The following is a 17,156-nucleotide window of genomic DNA, read 5'->3' on the forward strand; positions in this document are numbered from 1 at the left end:
ACTATAATTTCTGAGAGGAATTGACCATTGTTGCCTCGAAATGGAGAATCTCGGACTTCAAGCAATTTGTTTCAGGGAAAGGAAGGAATCAGCCATTTAGTACTGAGAAGAGGAGAAATGTCTTCACTCACAAGTTTGCAGACCTTTGGAAAATCTCTGATTGTTCATTAATTGAGTCTGTTGAAATGTGACAGATTTGTGAATAGTTGGCTTGAAATTGGCTTGAATAATGGGAACGATCTTGATCATAATAAATGAGGGAGGAGACTTGAGGATGTATGTCTCTCATGCCTACTTCATTTACCTTATATTTATCCTCCTTGGTTACCTCTTGTTTCTTTCTCAAACTCTAGACGTAATTTGTTAAGAAGATGCGCTGTGGGTTCTGTTCTTCACAGAGATTCCAGGGGCCTTTATGTCCTCACTATATCATGATCAGCTCATACATGAAAAGAAACAGAAGGATGAGGATGAAAATTCCAACCTGTTCCTGCATGTGTGTGGCAGCCTTTCCAGTGGTAACACGCCAAGTAGGAATATGCATTACATCAGCCAAGAATTTAAAAGAGGAGAAGGAGTTGTTTTTATCACAACTAAAACCAAAGTAAGCTAGCAGCATAAAAGAAAAAAAAATCTGAAAAGAAAGAGTTTGACTTGTATCAAGTAAAACCACAAAAATGCTGGAGGAACTCAGCAGGTCTCATTTCAGGCCTGAGACCTTCTTCAAGTTAAGAGCAAAAAGCAGACACATGCCAGAATAAAAAGTTTGGGAAAGGAGGGGCATAGGCCAACAGGAGATCATTGGATATGGGTAGGAGGACAGGAGAGGAAAGATGAGAATTAATCGGGGGAGCTCTTCATCTGAATGCAGAGCTGGAGGAAAGGGAGAGATGGAGGAGAGAGAGCGGGAGAGGAAAGGAGATGTAGGGATGGGAAAATAGAGATGGAATGAAGAGGGAGGGGACTAAAGGAAATCGGAGAGGTCAATGTTAATGCCATCCAGTTGGTGGGTGTCCAGACAGAAATATGACATGTTGTTCCTCCAATTTCTATGTGGTCTCTGTCCAGCACTGCATGAGACCATGATCAGACATGTCAGCATGGGAATGAGGTAGGAAACTGAAGTGGGTTGCCACTAGGAATTCCCCAATACTGCAGCAGACAGAGCAAAGATTCTCCTCCCACACCCTCCCCCCACCCCACCCCACCAGATTTTTTTATTCAGGTGCCTGCCTACATTTTGGTCATACTTTGACAAAGGGCTCAGACCTGAAATGTTGGTTATATATCTTTATCTCTTATGGACATTGCGTGACCTGGTGAGTTCCTCCAACATTTTTATGTTTTTACTACAGTCTCAGCATCTGCACACGTTCATGTCTCACCCCCTGACTCTGTATCAAGCTTCTTTAATTCAGAGAATGAGTTATTTTGAATCCCCAATGGACCAGACCTCAAATACAGCCCATTCCAATAAAGCTTTTTTTTTAATTAAGCTAAGGCACAAAATCAGTTTTCCTCAAAAGTTAGTGTTTTCCTTACAAAACCACAAGGATATAAATCTGATGATAATATGATGACATAGGCAGCAATGTGAATTTGAGATACTAAAGCAAATTAGCATGCTGTGCCAGCTGTGTCACAGTTGGTAGCACCCTAGCCTCGTTCAATACGATGTTTAAATTCAATTGCAGTCTTGAGATCCAAACTCTAGGCAGTGCTCTAGAACAGCACTGAGGGAGAGCTACATGGCAAGAAACCTCAGCTAGTGGATATAATGTTTAAATAAGACCCCTTTTGTGCTCATTGGGGAACATAAAAGGCCCTCCAGTTCTATATAGAAGAAAAGATTTAGGTTGGACCCCTTTGGTCCAACTCATCCTAACTAGTCCCATTTGCCAGTATTTAGTCCACGACAGTCTCAATTTTTCCTATCCATAAACTTGTAAAAAATATCTTTAAAGATTGCAATGGTACCTGCCTCCATTACTTCCTCTGGCAGCTTGTTCCTTTGGACACTTTTAAACTTTTCCCCTCTGACCTTAAACCTATGCCCTTTAGTTTTAGAATTCCCTACCCTGAGAAAAAAACGGTGACAATTCACCTTAATTACATTGGACAACATTTTCTTTCCAAAAGGTTTGATTCCTGAAAAAAAAATGTGGTTATGTTAGACAACTTCAAGCTGAACACAAAGCCAATTGAAGTTGAAGATTTCAGAGATTTCAGATTTATTGTCAGAGTACATACGTGACATCAGATATGACACTGAGGTTCTTTTTCCTGCGGGCAAGGTGGAATTACCAGTTATTGGTAGTGCAAATAAAACTGTACATACCATATACATGTAAACAGATATTACATTATTTTTTATTGAATTTAGTGTGTTTAATGGTATAACTACGTTGCATTAGTTCAACTGACCTAAAAATATTTTGCTGTTGATTTTCATTTGTATTGAGCATCTGATGCCTCTCCTGTCAGTATCCAACAATAGTCGGCCAGCTTTGATGGATTCCAGTTGCCCTGATACTGCTTTCCCATGTCGCAATATCCTGGTGAAACCTTTCACCATGTTCATCACTGACAGCACCAAGATCAGCGGGGAATGAAATCCAAGTGCGAGTGCAGGAAATGAATTTTCAATGATATGCTACACTTCATGGTTTTGTATGGTTGAAGCATGTTAAAAATATGATAGGAAATCCCAAAAATAGGTTGTATAAAAAAAAGTATGTGATAGCACAATTTTAAGGTGATTTTCGTGATCAGCAGCCCAAATCCATAAAATACACCCAAAAGTGTTCAGGAAGCAAAATCTTCATTGTCCTGTGTTATGCCCCTCATTATTTTATATATCTCTAGAAGGTCACTCCTCAGCTTCCTTCATTCCAGGGAAACCAGCCTCAGCCAATCCAGTGTTGCCTTATCACTATTGACCTTCATCCACAAGCGGAAACATTATGATCATAATTCTATTTGTGTTACCTGGTGCAACTTGACTCTTGCAATTTCCAATTCAAAACAACCATCGCATTTTCTTTGCTGTAATGCATTTTGGGACATCCTTTTGCTGGAGAAGAAGCAATGTCAATTCTGGCTACTCTCTTTTCTATTTGATTTCCCACAAAGCTTGAAAATCACAAACAGAAATGTTGGTTTATATGTCACTTGGGATGTTACACAAAGTATATTGAGTATGTGTTAGGATCTTATGGAGAGTGGAGAGGAAGAGAGGCAACTGATTATTTTCAGAAGCAACACAAATAATCAGCTCTGCAACATTAGTTTAACTGCATAAAACAAAGACAAAGAATGACGCAAAGGATCAAACACTTGCTGCAGTGAGCGAGATGGTGACAAATGAAGGCCCACTACCATGCTGTATGTCTAAAACTAATGAAAACTTTTTAAAATGGTGAGGTCAAATGACTTGTCACCAGCATGAGAATGATAAGAAAGGTTCATAAGTACATCCACAGCATGCATAGTTTCACCCTGCGTTGCACTTAATCACAATAGCCCACGTACTGTGTTCAAATAGTCAGGTAAATAACAAAAAAATCCATGAGACTCTATGAGCATGCAAGTCGTGAGGAAAGAGAGTTTTCACTGTTTATCATTGCTTTGCAAACCCGTGTGCATACTTTCATTTTATACATTAAATTGAATAAAGGAGAGGTTACTCCTTGCAGAAAAATCATCTTGCACAAATTAAAGCAGAATTGCTTTTCAATTCACCCAAAGACTCTGACAAAAATCAAAACCAGACGCTGCTACTCGCTGCCTGAGATACTGGAATTGCTTCCCCCTCTAAACAAACTTGAACCTCCAGAAGGGCCTCCTTAAAAGCTGAGAGCTATTAAGCAGCAGTCTAAATTCGATGGCAAAACGAAGTTCTGAAGTTATCTGAAGTATCCATGCTTTAACACTCAGAGACAGCTGTTGCTTCTCAGCCAAATGCCTTTCACTATTTTAAGTTGGCCATTAAATCACTTATTTGCAACAGGCAACAAATCTTTAAACTGTTAATCTAATAACAAAAAGCAAACAACATTAAAAAAGGCAGACCAACTAATGTGACTGAAGGGAAACATTTAAAGTAACGGAATTTACTTGTTCCTTACCTTTCAGGCTTTTATCTGACAACAGACTGTGTCAAGAATATCCAACAGTGAAGCGTCTTACCAACTACTGTATGTGGGCTGGACTGGGCTGGGCTGACTGGGCTGGCAGGCAGACTCAAAATTTTCCAATAGTACGTCCCCCAGCCAAGTTCAACTGCAGGCCCAAAGAATTTTCTGAATCTTGTACAAGCACTGCTGACCGAGAAGTTATTCAGTGACTAAAGTGTGTTCAGCCAGGCACTTTGATTTACATCTCTCTGGTCAAGTTCCAAGAGAACAACACAAGAGAAGGCACCTCTGTGGATTATAACCTTCTTTCACAGTATTTAGTTTTTTTTAAAAGTAATGACTACATATCTGACAACTCAGACCTCAAGTTGCCAACACTTTAATTTTAAATAATGTCATATTCTTGCCTTCTTTAGGAGTAGGTTATATTCAATTTGAACATGTAAACAGTATTTTACTGGAAACAGTTTGTCTTTGACCCATATTTTTTCAATGGCTTTAATTATATTTTGGATAATGATTATATTTGTGGGCCATTGCTTTTTCAATTTTACTGTGAAAAATCCAAATTGTTTTTTTATGGTAGTTAATGTCAATTAAAAGGTAAGGAATCTAGGTAATATTTTGCAATTGGAAATGATGATCAAGGTGAGTTAAATTCCCTGATATAAAAGGCCCTGAGATGAATTGTGTGGAATGATCTTAAAAAATGCGAGTTTCAGAAAATACCTGGATGGTTTCGGGCCCCACAGTTTCATCAGTGATGGTTGTTAGCAAGAGATCAAAGTGTTTCATTCCAAAACTTGAGGGCAATACCTTTAGGACTTGAAAATCATTGAAAAGTGTAAAACTTGAATTCAGCACAAATCATAACTGTTTTCAGATCATTGTTATACTTCAGAAAAATAAAAACAGAACTTCTGAGATACCAACTTTATGACATTATTTTTAATCATCTGATGAAGTGATATATTGAATTCTGTCATGTCTACAGTCTACAAAGCCATTTAATGCACCTGGTCTATTCATGACTAGGGTCCTCACAACTTTCCTCCCATATCTCAACACATGCTTCTCCTCTTTTCTCTAGTTCTCCTTAAATATGCCAAGTTCTCTGTTTTCATTAATGCTTACAATTCCATTCTCGGTACATGACGTGACGCTTACAGTATATATTCCACATTCTTACCACTCTTTGGGTGAAGCAGTGAATGATGAACATTTTATTCAATTCAATGTCTCACAGACATATGTCTGTGAGAGAACCCGAGGTGTTTGTATAGCTCATGATAACTAAATGAGAAAACAGCAGCCATATGGGTGCATTTATACATAGAGGAACAGCAATTGAGTTTTGGATTAAATTCCTTAGCATGGTGCACAAGAAGATTTGTACTAAACAAAATAATTTGCAGCACTTGCCGTTCTTATTAGGACTTATTTCTATCTCTCAAGAAATGATGCTAACAGTTACTTGAATGTTTGTAAACAATTAACTTGCAACCATATTTTTAGTGATTTATGTTGCTGTTTCTTTGGAGTTGTTTGTTCCATAAACAAGTTCAGAAAGTATCGGGATAAAGTATCTGCAGGGTCTGGTCCACTGATCCCTCAGAGATGAGTTTGAATCTCACCAAGTAGCTAAAGTAAATTTAACAAATGTTTTTAGAAGTCTGATCAATGTAATGGTAACAGTGAAACTTCTTGATTACTTCAAATCCCACTTGGCTCACATGAAATAAAATCTACCAACTGTATCCAGTTCAGTCTATTCTCCTAATCTGGTGCCCCGGGCTGATCCACAACCCTCAAGGCCTGCAGGCCTCTTGTTCGTCCACAAATTTAATCATTCAACTGCTCAATGGCCTACCTTCAACTGCAAAGGTCCAGAGCTCTGAAACCCTGTCCCATTAACTCTTCACCTTTCTTCCTCTCTTTGAATCATTTCAACTAAACTGCTGGTAATCGGCTTTTACTTCTCCTTCTGTGCCCTGTTAAATATTATACAATAGTGTTTCCATGAATACCTTGGGATGTTTTGCTAAATTAAATGTAATTTGAAACCTAGGTAATTCCATCGAAACTTATCATGGTGCATTGATGTATCAATGATAAAAAATTTAAAGTAGTGGTAATAAAAGAAATCGCAGCTCTGAATCAGTGCCATAATTGTGAACTTTTCAGCAGAGCTGAGATGGCAAAGAGCAACAGAACTCATCACTTCTAAAGACGGTGTGTGTGCTGACAGCCCAGAAATGGAACCTTAGCACCTCTTTTTTAACTAGTGCTGTGTGTTACTGTCCTGAATCGTCAGGACAGATGTTTTGCTCCTCAAATTATTCCCTCAATACTACAATCTTTCTCAATGACAGCTCCCTAAAATAATACACTAGAATATTTTTTGCAATACTGGACCAACAGCCAACTTTGGTTGTGAAAATACAAGAGGCTGTAGAAAGCTACATGAAAGGAGGACTTGCAAGGTTAAAGCAAATGGAGATGAGAGATGAGGATAGGGGAAGGTCTGGGAGAAAAGAGGTGGGGGTGGGCGGGTAGTTTGCCATGAGTCAGAATGCTGCTCTCAGAACTGAAATAAACCACAGCTGACCGCCAGACAACTCTGAAGCAATATTGCATTTCCTATCAATGCGCCTCACATGTCGCAGGCCATCGGGCAGTTTGCTCAGCCAGCCTTCCCCACATGAAAACAGAAGCATAAATAGAAGCAGGAGACAGCCTGGCTCCAGTGGACTTAAAACAAAACAGTTCTTCAGAAAATGTGATAGTAGCTCAATAAAAATTCCAAGTTACCATGTGGCTCTCCATCCAAACATATTCCACTTCTTTATTTATTGTCACACATTGCATTTTCTATACAGACACAATTGTTTCTAGCAGCCAAAAAACAGTGCCCCAAATTTTCTGATCAATAGTAAATTAAGAACAGAAGATAATGTGTATTTCATTCTCTGGATATTTACAAATGAGGCATTGATCCTAAATTAAAAAAAAAACTGAAATGCTTGAAAAAAAATAAAACAGCCAAGCAGCACCTATAGAAACACAGTGGCATGGTTAGCGCAACACTATTAAAGTGCCAGCACCCCGGGGTTCAAATCCGAAACTGTCTATAATGAATTTGTATGTTCTTCTTGTGTCTGCGTGGATTTCCTCCATGCATTCCAGTTACCTCCCACCCTTCAAAATGTACTGGGACTGTAGGTTATTTGGCCTGGGCTCATGAGCCAAAATGGCCATTTTTCTGTGCTGTAGATCTAAACTTTAATTTGTTTACATTTCAGATCGAAGATTCTTCAGTGAAACCTATGATTTCAATGTTCAATCATCTCAGAGCTGAAATATTAATGATTTGACTTGATGAATCCTTCTAACATTTCTCTTTCAGGTTTCAGTATCTATAGATTTATTTCTTTTCCAAAATATACATTACAAATGTGCTGGAGAAACTCAGCGGTCATGCAGCCTTCATAGGAAGTAAATGGCCCTGGGCCCTTCAAAGGTATAAGAAAAAAAAAACAGACAGAATCCTGGGTGAGGGTGGAGGATGGGAGGAGAGGAGGAAATAAAGGGGTTGGAGGGGAATAGCACAAGCTAATAGTTGAGAGGTATTGGGGGGATATAGGTGGGAGGGTAGAAGAGGTGATGGGGAGAGGTCTGAAAGGAGAAGGGATGGAAGGGGTGGAGAGCTGGAAACAGAAGGATAGGGAGAGACAGAATCGAAAAAATAAATTGAAGGTCAATGTTAATGCCGCCGGGTTGGAGACAGAATATAAGGTGCTGTTCCTCCAAGTTGCGGGTGGCCCCAATTGGGCCGTGCACAAGGCCATGGACATACATGTAGGTTTTTGTTCAGTGTAGTGAAACAAGACGTCTGCAGATGTTGTGATGGTAGTAAAAACACAGAAATGCTAGAGGAACTCAGTAGGTTTCACAGTGTCCATAGGAGTTAAAGATATAATGCCTAGGTTTCGGGCCTGATCCCTTCTTCAAGGTATGAGAAAAGCAGGCAGGCACCTAAATAAAAGAAATGGCAGGTGGAGGAGCAGGGCCAACATATAAAATGTAATAATTAAATATGGAGAGGAGGCCAGGAGAAAGGAGAGAATTGATTTGGGGGGGGGGAGGGGAGGGGGGTGTAGAGTTGGTTCTGTGAATGCAAAGCTGACATAATGTAGTCAGAGGGGAAAAGGAAGGGAGACAGAGCAAAAGGAAAGGAGACATAGGGATAGATGGGTGGGGGGAGCGTTAAGGGAAACCAGAGAAGTCCATTTTAATGCCATCCAGTTGGAGGCTGTCCAGACAGAGTGTTGTTCCTCCCATTTTGTGGGTGGTTTCAGTCTGGCCATGGTCAGAAATTTCAGCAAGGAAATGGGGCTCACAACTGAAATGAGTGTCAATTGGGAGATCCCTACTATTGCGATGGACAGATCCAAGGTGCTCAACAAAGTGATCACCCAGTTTGTGTCCAGTCTCTACAATCTAGAAAGGACCACAACAGGAGCAATCACAAGTGAAGTGTTGCTGCACTTAGAAAGACTCAGTTGGGACCCAGAATGGTGGTGATGGAGGCATTAGTGGGACTGTACTTGTTAGAAATAATGGTTTCAAATGGTCTACTTATTCTGCCGAAGTCCATCCACCAGAATTCCTTCTCATCCTGCACAACATTGATTCTCAAGAAGTACCACTGTTATTATCTTTCAGTCTGAAAAATAAACGTTCACCTCTCCATCTTCTGTTCTTGAGCAACTTTGTTATTTGTGTTATCGTAAGCTTAAAATTTGCTGATCTCTCTTTTACTTGGAACTTTGTCAAATGCCTTCTGAAAAATCCACATACTGTAGATAGTGCAAACCTCATTTCCTTCAACTGATTTCTCTGTTAATTCATCCAAAGTACTGATCTGCCCTTGACCTTATGCCAATTCTCCTTCGATGAACCAAACTTCTGCATGTGTTTATTTTTTTTCCAAATTATGGTCTCAAAAGGTTCGTACATGACTGAGGTTTGCCTCAAGTTGCTTTAATTGCTTGAGTGCTTGTTCTATTTTCATTGTCCAGGAAAATGTAAATTCTATTTGATTTCCATTACTTTTATTTAGAAAATGCAACTACATATTTTATTCCCTTGCCTTTTATTGCCTTCCCTGAGGTTAGCGTAGTGGTTAGCGCAATGGTGTAACAGCGCCAGCGAATGGGACCGAAGTTCGAATCCCGCACTGCCTGTAAGGAGTTTGTACCTTCTCCCCGTGTCTGTGTAGGTTTCCTCCAGTTGGTCCGCTTTCCACCCACCTTTCCACCCAGAATATGGGGGATGTAGGTCAATTGAGCATAATTGGGCAGCGTGGGCTCGTGCGCTGTATTTCTAAATTTAAATTTACATTAATTAATTTAATCGTGTCACTTTATAATGAGTTTTATGCCCTTTTGTTGTCTCTCAGATCAACAGAGTAGCAGAAAATGGTAGGAAATCCTAACTGCTTAATGCATTATTTGAGTACAATGGATCAGAATCAAAATTTATTGCCATGAATATGTCACGAAATTTGTTGTCTTGCAGCAGCTTATAAAATAAATAAAAATAATGCAAGTAAAATTCAAAGTCTGGAGTGTCTGTGTTTCATTGTTCAACCAAGAAATCTGATGGCAGAGGGGAAGGAGCTGTCCTTGTGATGCTGAGTGCTCGTCTTCAGGCTCCTGTACCTTTTTCCAGATGATAGCAATGAAGAGGATGGTGGGGATCCTTGATGATAGAGGTGCTTTCTTAAGACACCACCTCTTGCAGATGTCCTCAATGGAATGAAGACTTGTGCCCATGATGTTGCAAGCTGATTTAATAACCCTCTGGAGTTTTTTTTTTCTTGTTTGAGATTTGGCGCCTCCATACCAGACAGTGATGCAACCAGCCAGAATGCTCTCCACAGTACACCTGGAGAAGATTTTTGGAGTCTTCGGTGACATACTGAATCTCGCCAAACTCAGAACCAATGTACTTTTTCAGAGTGCAGTTAAGACTGATGTTTATCTCAATAAATAATACTGCTGATGAGTGATTGCAACTGCAATATTCTTGGCTCATGGCTCACATAATGATAAAGCACATCAATTATTTGGAATTTACTTTTTATATGCTTTTTTTGTGAGAAGATAAGCAGTGAAGATTTTATGAAGAATAATGTAGATGTTTTAAAAACATAATATCACATTTACCTACAAAGACATCAGTCTTTAATGTTCAATAGAATATCAAATTAAGAATAAAATCACAATTGAATAACGATGTCACTCAGTAATAAAAAAAATCATTTCACGGCCATATATTTTATTAATAATCCTTTGAAAGAGCTGAGAATTGCATCTCCCCTGTGATCCTGTCAGATACAATTATTTCTCAGAGAAAGGTAGCAATGGTATCAGTTCACAGTCAAATGTGAGGTCATTAAAATGTACAGATTTAAACCACCAAAGTGGCTGAATAAAGTGTTACAACTTGTGAGTTTTCAATACTGTATTTCTGTATTTTTGCACGACAGCAGAAAATTTCATGTTTTCAAGGATGTGGCTGTATTGTGAACGCAAGGTCTGTTTGAAGAGAGAATTTTTTATTATTTTCCTTTTTTTTCTCTTCTATCTTTTCATTTTTTTAATTATTAGTTTTTTTTAAAAATACTGCCTGGACTATGATTTTATGGATATGTTTTACAATTTATGTTTGTTTTTGATATACTGATTGTTTTATTAATTATGTGTAACTATTCATATCATCTCATTGTACAGTATTATTATAAAATCTTTATTAAAATCTATAGTATTATTATAAGATCTTTATTAAAATCTATAAATATATTTTCAAAAGTCTACTAATGTTCCAGTACATTTTTTCTCCCTTTTATATTTATTGCCTTTGTTGCTCTTCTTTATTCTTTCTAATTTCAAGATACAGCACCGTAATAGGCCTTTCCAGCTATGAGCTGATGCCGACCTAATATACCCATGTGTGATAGTACAGGATACTATCACCCATGTATATATTTGTATATATTTACATATAGTAGTAGTGATTGGCTGAGAGCCGTAGCCACACCTACTGGCAGGTCATAAAGGGCTGCTCCAAACCAGACCCAGGTCAGTCTGGACTGGTCGACCTCAATGTAATACGCTCCAGTCTTTTGTTAATAAAAGCTTTGGTTTGAGTCAACAAGTCTTTGAGTCATTCGATGCGCTACACCCCTGTGACCTATTAACCTACTAACCATGCACATCTTTGGAACGTGGGAGGAAACTGGAGCACCCAGAAGAAACCCACGCAGACATGGGGAGAACACACAATCTCCTTACAGTCAATGCCAGATTCAACTGCGTGCCATTGATGCTGTAAATAGTTTTGCACTAACTGCCATGCGAACTGAGTCATCTGTATTAAAATAATTAACTTCTCTGTGTTAATTATACTTCAGGTATTATTATTGTGTTTTATATATCTAGGATGCTGCAGCAAATAAAACTTTCACTGCATGTGTGTGCTGAACTTGTGCAAATGACAATAAGCTTCATTTATTAAATTACTCATCCATTCATTCAACTCAGTTCAGTTGTAGTACAAGTGAGTTGGTCTCAAAATAATATAAAAAGAAGTCATGTGTAACTCTGATAACATTTTTTCATCAAGTTTGAACATCAGGAGAGAGTTTGTTTTTTAATCTACATCATTGCCCCATGGAAAACAGTGCTGGAAATTGGAAATAAGAGCAGAAAATGCTAGAGAAAAACTCAACAGATCAGGCAGTCCTGGTGGGCCAGAGGAATCAATGTTTCAGGTCAAAGATCCCTCAAGAGGTTTGGTTAGGGATCAGGAGAGAACAATTAAAATGCTGCACTGTGGATTTTGCATTTGATGTGTCTGTAGATTTTCTTAATGCTCCCACAATGGAGATGCACTCAGGCTGAGTTAAACCAACATCTTTTAGTCAAGGCATCAAGAAACAATTACTGATGTCTGGGGTCGCTCAACAACATAGCTGAGCTACATGCGATAGGAGTAGGCACCCTACAAATATTTTTTTTTCTTTCTTTGGCTTAGCTTCGCGGATGAAGATTTATGGAGGGATATGTCCACGTCTGTTGCAGGCTCGTTGGTGACTGACAAGTCCGACATGGGACAGGCAGGCACGGTTGCAGTGCTTGCAAGGGAAAATTGGTTGGTTGGGGTTGGGTTTTTCCTCCTTTGTCTTATGTCAGTGAGGTGGGCTCTGTGGTCTTCTTAAAAGGAGGTTGCTGCCCGCCGAACTGTGAGGCGCCAAGAGCACGGTTGGAGGCGATATCAACCCACTGGCGGTGGTCAATGTGGCAGGCACCAAGAGATTTCTTTAAACAGTCCTTGTACCTCTTCTTTGGTGCACCTCTGTCACAGTGGCCAGTGGAGAGCTCGCCATATAACACGATCTTGGGGAGGTGATGGTCCTCCATTCTGGAGACGTGACCCACCCAGCGCAGTTGGGTCTTCAGCAGCGTGGATTCGATGCTTGCGGACACTGCCAGCTCAAGTACTTCGATGTTGGTGATGAAGTCACTCCAATGTCACTGTATTTTAGCTCAAAGTTATCATAGCTAGTATCTCACTGAATGCTAAAACGTATAATGAATTGGTGTAAAACACAAAAGTTTTCAGGCACCGTGATTGAAGTAAAAACACAATGCTGGAGAAACTCAGCAGGTTAAAGTGTACAATACAACTTCAATTATCTGAAATTGGATTCTTCAAAGTCCTCACTTATCCAGATGTTTTTTAAAAAATTTTGGATAAATGATATCCAAAACAAATTAGAAATCCTCATTTATCTTATTTTTTTTCGGAGCCGAACTAACCTCACATATTGGAAAAAAAATTCACTTGACATGAAATTAGAACGTTGATTTTCCTAGTTTCAGGTAACTCCCTTCCCTCTCTCCTTCCATTTCTTCTTTACCTTCCCCTATTGACTTTTCTCTTCAACTCTCCCTTTCAAACTGTGTGCCACTGTCTCCCAGCCACAAGTGGTCAGAAGAATCCCTTGTCTGAGTGTCATCAAGAAGAGCAGCTTCACAGGCATGACAGGGATCTTGGGCTGCTGGCAGGGGCATGGTCATTGGGATCAGTGGCGTTCCCTCCTCTCCCCTTCCATTCCTCCCTCTTCGGCACACTGGAGCTAGCTCCCGGTGCCAACTCCAAACGTACTACCACACAAGCGCATCGGATTCCCCAGCATGCATGAGCAATAGATCTAGGGGAGGATTTGGATTTGGGACTTGGGTGTCAACAATGGGTGCTCCAGTGACCAGGGAGACAGGAGTCTGCTGACTCACCAGTGAGTGTTCCACTGGCCTTGGAAGCCTCTCCAGGGATCAGCAGCAGTGGTGCTTTGTGTCGGTGATCGGCAGTAGGTTCGTGTCGATGATCGACAGTTGGGATGTGCCGGGGATCAGCCACGGCCAGCATTTTTTTTAGTGAAAATTAAATGTTATTTTAATGCTTAAAATGTCTTCCCATGTTGTTTGTTGTTATTTAAAGATTAATACAAGTGATTTGCTGTTCTACTCAGCTGTTTGTAAAATAAATGACCAGTTCTCCTAAAAGAAAAACATTTATTTGACGTAAGCCCGGCCCTGACCATTTTGGATAATCGGATTTGTACTGTACTTTATATAGCAAAGATAAAAATACATAACTAACGTTTCAAGGTATGAACAAAATTTAGACAGGCACCCGAACAAAATGATCGGGGGAGGAGCATGGGCACGGTCCCACAGGCAGGAGGTAATAGGTGGATGAGGGAGGGAGGGAACACCAGCAAAGCCATCCCCTCCCCCGTTTGCTGGCATGCCCTCCCTCCCTTATTTCTGGGATCATAATTCAGCTGCCTGGACTGCCTGGATGCAGAGACTGACAAAAGTTCCACCATGGCTGTAGAAAATCCTTATATAAAAAGTTACCAATGCAACCAGGAAATCACCACATTGTTACAATAATTTATCTTATACATATTTGGCCTTAAATGAAGGAAATCCTAAAGGATCTGGCATATAAGACATACTAGAACATTAACATTGTAGTCAGCTCTTACCTGGACATTTGAAATGGCCAACTAAGTTACTCAAATCAAGCACAATTACGGAGAGCAATCAACTTGAGTCTTATTGGTGACAATGACATTTGTTATGAAACTAAATGTGTTTAACAGAGTGTTTTATAAACAAATAATGAAATGAGTAAAATTGTAATGGAATGGAACACATTTCCTATATTCAAGATTCTTTTATTGTCATATAATTAAACAGAAAAAAATAATTTTACACAAAATTTCCTTTAGTCTACCCTAAGGTAGGCAAAGATTTGCCATCTGCAGAAATTGCCCAACATCCCTTACATTCAGGGAAAGAGAAGCAAAAGACAGTTTCCCCAGAATCATTCACTCCAGCAGTCCTGCAACCTCCACAGCCACACAGGCCTCAGTCAAATCTTTGGAGACCCGTGCTCCAGATCCAAACTTCCAATGTGATCAGGAAGTTTTCAGTACATTTGGCACCCACAGGCAACACGGTTCCGATACCTGGTACCCTTTAGTCTATCTCGAGCCAGTCTCCAGCAGTACACAGCGTGCTGTAGGTCCCCTGACTGCAGTCACCAGCAGCCCACAGTCTGCATGTATTCCTCGCTTTGACTCACCAGCAACCCGCTCTCTGTGTGTTCTTCAGCCTCACAGCCCTTTGCTGGTCTTGCCATTGAGGTCACCATCACATGAGTCATCTCCTCTGCTTCTCTTTCTCAAATGGGGTGTGTTCTCCCTGTTACTGGTGCCCTGTGCCAGTCTTATGCTTGGGTCTGCAACCATTTGTGGATGCTGCCGAACATAGGTGCCGCCATCTTGGGCCCAGACCCCTCAATCATAGGATTTTAAAGCCTATATGGAGCTGATGACAGTCAGACTGAGCAGATAGACCTTGTGTCTCTGCTCCCCACATTCACAGGTCTGAATGAGTGGCAGTGCTGCCATTATTTTTTGCATATATTCAATTTTCTTTCCTGTTTTCAATACATCTTATACATATTTGTACATGTATGTCTGTTTGTCTATTCTCCATGCAAATCGATATGGAGCTCTCTAGAAATGTCCAAGAAGGTTCAGTGGGTGTAACATTTGATGCTGAATGTCATGACCGCATTGAATTTAACCTTTAAGGTCATATGAAAATCAAAAGTGTTTTTTGACCAGTTTGCACTAATTTACATTATTGTTTATTACAGAGGTATTTACTAGCACTGACTGGCATTACTGTTTATTATAATTGTGGTAACATTTGATGATGAATGACATGACCACATTGAATTTAACCTTTATGGTCAAATGAAGTTCAAAAATTCAAATAAAAATTGAACTTGCACCAGGGAGACCACAATTAGTTACAGCGCTGTGCATCAATGTACATGCAGAATAAAAACAAGTGGCCAAACTCAGTTCAATATGGGACCAAAAAAGCAAAGCAACATTGACAGAAGCTCTTCAGAAGCTCATAGAGTTGGACAAAGGAGAAACCAAGAGACATCAGTCTTGTCTCACTGTTGATGCTTCCAGACATGCAAGGAGCAGGCAGCAGGAAACAGAACAGCAGCGATACGTTCGTCTCAGTGCTCAGGCCTACAGAGAGGCAAGAGGCAGGCAGCGGGAAATAGAACAGCAACACTAGGCCTGCCTCAGTGCTCAGGCCTCCAGACAAATAAGGAGCAGGCAGCAGGAAACTGAGTAACAGCGCCAAGCCCGCCTCAGTGCTTATGCCACCAGACATTCCGTGAGAAGACAACAAGAGTCTGCTGAGAATTACCATGAAATTTTTGGGGTATTTTGTTTCAACCATGTAGTCAACAACTGAGTGTTTTATTTCCCGGGCAATGCTGGGTATCCTGCTAGAATAAAAGCAAACTTGCATGTTAAATCCTCAATAAAGACAATGTGGTTCTAACTAAGTTAGGTTAAATAAAATCATTAAATTCTCTACCTAATATCGTACTTGGGAATTATGTTTTAAAACCAAAGGAAAGGATTCATGACAACATAGAACTTCAGTCAGGGAAGATTTGTCTTTTTATCCCTCTAAGAAATGTACTACACCCCAAAGCCAACAATTAAGTATAGTTGAAGTGCAATCATTACATGGATTAGTCATCGGTTTTAGTGATGATGGCTGAAGAAATAATACCATCCAGTACCTCTGAGAAAACTCCCCATGTTCTTTGAGATAATACTACGAGAGCTTTTATGCTGCAAGGCGTTCAATTTAATATTTCACCTGAGGGACTGTAGTTTTCCCAGAAGTACACTGAGAGTCAGTCTGGAATCTGTGCCAGCTTGTTAAACCTTTAATAGCGTTAGAGTTTGTGTCAGTTTCTAAAACCTTTAGAGGCAATGATCTAATACAACCCAACTTCCAAAAGACATTTCAACCCAATATGCAGCAGAGGAGCCAGGTCCGCCTGGCCAGACCTAACCCTGTTGCCAGTGACAACCTAGTCACCAGTGCCATGTCGCAAAATGAATCTCCAAGAAATACTAAAATAAAAGTATATATAAAACCCCTGGTATCTGGAATTCAAGCAACCAGCAGCCTCAAGCAACTGGAAAATACACTTAACTGGCACCTACCAATCCCCATAGTTCTGGATACCAGGGGTTTTACTGTAGTTATATGTCAATGTAAATGCATTAGCAGTTAAAAATCGCAGTGGACGGATATGTACTGTATTATAATTCCCTCAGCCTCCTGTCTATTTTTGTCAGGCTAATAATACATCTAAATTCTCAAGCATAAATAGGTGTAGCAATGCTGAAGCAAATGACAACCATAATTATATGAGCTGCATTACTAACAGCCCTCATCATTAATGAGTTCAGAATGATGTGAGATTAATATAGTTTGCTCACACCAAATTCATAGCAGAAACTTCTGTCTTCAGTACTTAAATATTTTA

General features: G+C 39.9%; 1 protein-coding gene across 4 annotated transcripts in view; it reads right to left on the reverse strand.

Annotated features, from left to right (window-relative positions):
- Nucleotides 1–17,156, reverse strand: part of sgcd (sarcoglycan, delta (dystrophin-associated glycoprotein)) — a 510,268-nt gene that overhangs the window by 120,440 nt on the left and 372,672 nt on the right. Inside the window, exon 1 of one of the 4 annotated variants that reach the window (XM_069898191.1) lies at nt 4,128–4,217. The exons of the other annotated variants lie outside the window; for them this stretch is intronic. The gene's annotated coding sequence lies outside the window, so the exon portion shown is untranslated. Of the gene's footprint in view, nt 1–4,127; nt 4,218–17,156 lie in introns of those variants that run through there. 4 annotated transcript variants of the gene reach the window in all.

The sequence above is a fragment of the Narcine bancroftii genome, chromosome 9 (genome assembly GCF_036971445.1).
Source record: "Narcine bancroftii isolate sNarBan1 chromosome 9, sNarBan1.hap1, whole genome shotgun sequence".
NCBI classification, from domain to species: Eukaryota; Metazoa; Chordata; class Chondrichthyes; order Torpediniformes; family Narcinidae; genus Narcine; species Narcine bancroftii.